Raw genomic sequence first — 6,346 nt, forward strand, 5'->3', positions numbered from 1 at the left:
TGAGTGCTTCTCTCTCGATTGAGAGATGGGTGGAGGGGTCTATATAGGCAGCCCCCAAAACCAACCGTTACACCTAAAGTGACCAACCCACCGACACCGAAGTCATGAACTCGATGGTACCGACTTGCACTAAAGGCAGCAACTTTTAAATCTCGGTGGAACCAATATACACAACTCGGTGACACCGAAAAGGTGGATAATGGTGAGGTGACACAATTCGGTGACAACAATACCCAAAGTCAGAAATTCTGATTTTGTGTACCGAGGCAACAGAAAGTTCGTCACCTCAACTCGGTAGCACCGACACGGTTTCGGTTGCACCGATTTGGTGGCTTTGGCTAGGGTATTGTCTCGGGTGAAAATAGGTAGGGCCAAATTGAGAAACTTGGTGGCACCGATTTTGTGTATGAGGCTTTGGATAGAATGGTTATGTGGGAAAATGAGTGAGTATTTTTGGTGGCTACCTCTGAGCACTTGAGCAACCAGTTCATTTTAATACCTCACCCCCTTTTAATAGTATTGGCTTTCCTATGGACTCAAAGTGATTTCTCACAAATATAAAATAAAGAGTCTTCTAGCTTGAATCTTGGGCCAATCTTATTCCTTTCTTCAATCAAGGGGCACCTCCACATAAGCCTTTAGCCAATGCATATTTTGAACTTTTCTAAAATATAATTGAATAAACATATTAGTCTGATGATGCATATGTTGTGATCAATTACCAAATCCACCCTAGGGAGAAATTGTGCTTTCACACCAGCACCTCCAAGGTTGAAGCCACCGCCACCACTAACCATAAGATTTTGAAGCTCCATCTTCCTATGGAGCATGATATCCATTCTTTTCATCTCCCAAAATTCTCTTTCCATTGCATCCATGCCCTATGAATTCATCATCATGAACCGGTCCTCCTTGGCGGTCCTTTTGTCCTTCCGCTTTTGCTCCTTTAGGGCAAGCTTGCACTCCTCGAAGGCACACCTCTTTTTCCATTTCTCCTGTTTGTGCTTCTCTTTCTTCTTGGTCATGGTAACTTTTGCATCCCAATGCTTTGCTACCCTGGCCTCCTTCATCTTCGTCATCTCACCATTTTGCTCTCTCAAAGTGATTTCTTCGGACGTCCTCTTCACTCTTGTTTTTTTCTTGTTTCCTATCGGGACCCCGATCCTAAGGCACAAAGATCTCGCATGTAACACATCATATAGCTCTGCGACATCATGCACGCTACACAACTACTGCCACCTTACCTTGACTAGGACAGTTTGCGTCTTTTGGCTCACGTATATGATTATGTCGCTTGCATCCATATGTTAGAGAACCCAGGTCGACATGACTAGTTATAGATGAAAGTGGCACAACTGTAGAGACATTCATACATAACCTAGCAATGCACATGTTGGTCATCAACATGTGAAACCGAGTCCTAGAAATCTACAAGGACTCCGGTAACATCGCATGACATTTCCCCGTAGCGACAGACACAATAGAAAGGAAGGATACATGTCGGTCAATCGATGTGTACGGAGTAGTAGCAAGATACGAGGACTTAGTGGAACCACAAAGAGGCATTTCCCTATAAAGAAGGCTACCATAGGCATACAAGTAGCTGCAGAATTCCACACATCCAATGCATGTCAAAACATACACGCAAATATGTATAGATACAACATGGCATCACAACATAACTCTACGCCTCAAGGTATTTATTAAAGGCTCATAGGAGCCAACATAGTGTGATATAAAAAACATGGGTCACATGACCCAACACACAAAGTCATACAAGCAACAAGCGGAAGCATAACATGTCTGGGTATAGACATCTAGTAAAAGTGGCCGGAGGAGCCTAAAAATCTACAACGACCCTCCCAAAGGAGCCAGACCTCTGTCTCGAATTCCTAAGCTAGTCGATCAACGTCAAACTTCGTGTAGAAACTATTAGTGAGACTGAAGTCTCTTGTGCAAAAATGTAAATAAGCAACCGTGAGTACAAAGGTACTCAACAAGACTTACATCAGATCTATCTACATATGCATCATTATAAACAAGGGGGTTGTGGAGTTTATTTGCAGAAAGCCAGCTTTCACTCTTGGTTAACTTGTAATATCACTACGAGTACTTCCTTCAAGGCGAGAGAGCGCACACGAGTCCACATATTAACCACATCAATACACCACTATGGAGAGTCTCCCTATGAGAAGGCCATTCATAACACTCACACTTTTCTTGCACATTTTAGAGTATCCATTTAAAGTTATCTATGAACCATATAATATTCCAAGTATTCCATATCCGCGAAAGCGGCTATTTGAATATATTCATAACCCTGCATGAGTGTACTTCTTCACACATGCTCTCACCACTTACCACTATATACATGTCATGTATCACGGCAACCTTCAAGCAGAAGCACTAGCAAGGGTGTTGGATACAACCTGACTAACCACACAAGACTAGTCTAGATTTATCGCCTATTTGAGAACTAAACCCATCATGAAAGTCTGGACAAAGTTTCCATTATGACCCCAAACGATGTGTGCAGGGTTCCCTAGCCCACCTTGACGGATAGAACTACGCTTAGTACACCGGGCCAGGGGTACATCTACCGCGACATAGCCTACCCCTCCGGTAAACGCTAAGAGCGATCACCAACACATCATACAAACACAATGGACTAGTTGCAACTCCTTGATAGAGATCAAGGCGATTAATAACCCGAGAGGGTTAATTGAGTATCCCAATGCGTGGTAGTATCTCGTCTTGGATAACATACACAGAACTCGGTCCTTAAGGATGGTGCCAATGATACAACCGACCATGTACTCATACATGGACTCTCATCGCTACCTTTACCAAATCGTGTTCACACACTTAGCTCTCACACAATAGGACATGAACACGACCATTCCAATTCATCACCCAGATGGATCAGACCCAACACGACTCTAAGCATAGCAAACATAGCAAGCAATCATTGATGAGTAGTCACAACAAGGCTCAAGCACATGCTACTCATGCTAAGAGGTTTCAACTATTTACTGTGATAAAGACACGTCATGAAGAGGAATGGGCTCAACTAATGAGAACATGTAGCAGTTGAATCATTAATGTCCTAATGCAGTAAAAGCGAGCAGGAGTGAGAGAGTGGGATTGTATCGGGATGGTCAAGGGGGTCTGCTTGCCTAGCACTTGTGAAGATGAACTGCACTTAATAAGTGACATCAATCTCAATGTTGAAACAACGTCTACCGAGAAGAAACAAGCACTATCAAGAAATGGAAAGAACATTAAATGCAATGCACATCAAAATGTATGACATGCCATGTTAAAGCACTCAATTGACCTAATGCAATAATTAAGAAAATTAATTGAAGTGCAAGTCAACCTACTTCAAATTCCAACTCCAAATCTACTCACTAAAACGCCCTAATCATCATTTGTCCTAGTTGGTGATGTTCATATGTTCAAACATGCATGAAAAAGCCATAAATAGATTCTTTAGATTTTTTCAATCATTCTCATATATAATTTGTTTCAATCTGAGTTAGAGATCATTTTCTATGATTTTTCATAGTTTTAAGCAATTTCTAGAATTTTCCTAATTGTTTTGAATTAAAATAAATCCAGAAAATGCATTACTCCATTAGCATTTCATCAGTGTGATGTCAACAGGTCAACTCACCCGTTCCAGATCAAAGGTGACCAGTGGGATCCACTGGTGAGTGATTCAGCTAATTAACATGATTAATTAGTGTTAGTTTAACACTAATTACAAAGTTAGTGGGGCCTGGACCCACATGGTAGTGAGACATTAATTTGATGGGTTAGTCTAACTCAACTAAGATTATTAGGGCTCGTCGGCCCACTTGTGAGTGACACGGGAAGCTTGTTAGGCACTAACGAAGATGGTTTAGCCGGCAGTGATTTCCAAGCACGGCGGAGGGCGTCAAAAATGCCACTATACCGGCCAAATGGATGAAAACGGCTACAAGGGAGTCCTGGGACACGTGAGCATAGATCGGTACTAACGGGAGGGGCTGGGGTGGCTTGTGGTGATGGCGGCGAGCTCATTCGTAGTGGCCGAAGTTCGGGGAATGACATATTCATTGCTACGATATTCGAAACGACAAACTCTTGCCACCTAGAGCATCTAAACGAGCTCACAAAGACACTGGACATAGTGGTGTGACCAAAGGGTTACCGGTGTGACGATGACGACAAGCTCGAACGACGGCGAGCTTTGGCTTTGATGGCGACAGTGCTTAGAGGACGAAATCGAGTGCAGGGTTAGGGTGAACGACTTTAGAGTTCACATATAGTCGTATGGAGTTGACGAGGAGGTCAGGCGCACTTCAGTTGCAACGAATCGATGGACAGCACCCGATGATGCCAAGATTGAAGACGTCTCTCACGGTGGGGCTGCAGGGCCTGTGACGAAGCGTGTCTTGGCAAGGAGGACGAGTAGGTCATGGTAGAGCTAGGGGACATGGTGGCTAGGCTTTGAGGCGGCTTTGTCTATGGAGACATCGACGACAAATGCGTGGGCAATTCGATCACGGCTAGGAGAGCGACTGAGGCGAGGGGGAGAACAAAGAGGGGCCCAGCTTGATCGGGACGACTCCCGCGAGTCAACCGCCTGCGCCACGCAGGTCAGGGAAGGCCATGCAGGTAGCTCGCGTGGCGTGCAAAGCACGCGCACGCACAGGGCACACGCCCACGCCTACTAGCGCAAGGTAGAAGATAACGGGGGAGTCCCCGACGGGCTGTTCCACCAGCTGGGCGAGGTAAGTGGCTCCCCTTTTTTTTATATATTTTCTATATATTTATTTCTACTTTGATTTAGGAAAATAACACTAAATCATTTTAGTAATTCCTGAAATTATTTTTGGGCACTATTTGGATTGTTCCAAAAGCCCTCTAGAGTTTTCAAAAAAATTGGAGCATTAAAATATATATAGCAACTAAATACTCCAATTCAAATACACTACGATTCAATTCAAAAGTCCATAGATGACCAAGGAAAATGTGCACCATTTTTGGTAGAGGTTTTCACCCAGTTGAAAAATGATGAACTTTCATAAAGGTCATTTTGGATCCATTGAAAATGTTTTTAAGTTAAACCTATTTGCATTTCATTTGGTGCTAGGGTTTGATCATCCCCATTGCAAATTAGTTTGAATTTAAACATGATGAATGAATGGTGTTGCAACTATTTACAAGCAAATCTAGGGTTGTGACATTTCCATCCGGTTTGTGCATGTTTCTTCCTCCTCTTGGTGCATCATCACTACCACCATCATCCACAACTTCCACTTTCACGCCTCTCTTTGGTGGGCATTCTTTTTCCCTCACCCTCCACTTCTCATTATCCCGGAGCCAAACCCAAAAATGTTGAATATTAAATGACCGGAATGGATGTTTTTGCTTGTAGTACTCGTTGACGTTGTGGTCCTACAAGCAAAAATTGGGACAAGTATGAGATCACCATTTTCATACGAACACGACTAGTAACATGAAGATAAAAAATGCCCACATATCATCAATAGTGACGCTACTTGGTGGTGCATTCCGCACTTGCTCCAAGCATCCGAACCAACTAGTGCAAAATTTGTTGATGGTGTCCCGACGCGCTTGAAGTCCCTTCATGGTGTGGTCGGATGGGTATATCATCACTTGGCAAAATTTATCCCCAATTATTTCCCAATAGTTGTCGTAGGTTTGATCCATGCCAACAATGGCGTCAATATAAATGCATCCCCATGCTTTCACTAAGCACACATCCTCCGTCTCCATGTAGTTGTCGCCCATCTTCGCACCCACCCTAGCTTTGTCATCGGCATCCTCGATCTCTTGCACTTCATCATCATCTTCATTCACCATGTCAGTCAGCTTCGTGTATGTCTAGAAAAGGGGCACTCAATTTCACCATGCTCTTGGACAACAACTCCGTATATGTGTAGGACACATTTTAGCTATAGTAGACAATGGCGAACGCTCAAGCAAGTAATCCCGAATGGCGGAAACATAGACAACCGAAGTAAAGCAAGTTTTTGCCTCCCGTATATTTCATCAAACACATTGTGGGCATGGCCGACGGCTTCGCCGTGAATGTGGATATCGGGGTCGGCCAAAGGAGGAGGAGGAGCCCGACCCCTTGACTCGGTCGCCTTCTTCCTCGGGGCCTTCACCCATGCACCGGTGGGTCCGCCCGAGCCGGTCTTCTTCCTCTTTGCCGGGGCGCGTTGGACCAGAGCAGGGTCAAAACTTGGTGTTCTTCTACCAGCTGCGATGACCCCTTGCATGATATGGCTCCCTTGGCGTTTTCTCTTGATGGTGGTGGCAACGGTGTTGG

The sequence above is a fragment of the Hordeum vulgare genome, chromosome 4H (assembly GCF_904849725.1).
Source record: "Hordeum vulgare subsp. vulgare chromosome 4H, MorexV3_pseudomolecules_assembly, whole genome shotgun sequence".
NCBI lineage: Eukaryota > Viridiplantae > Streptophyta > Magnoliopsida > Poales > Poaceae > Hordeum > Hordeum vulgare.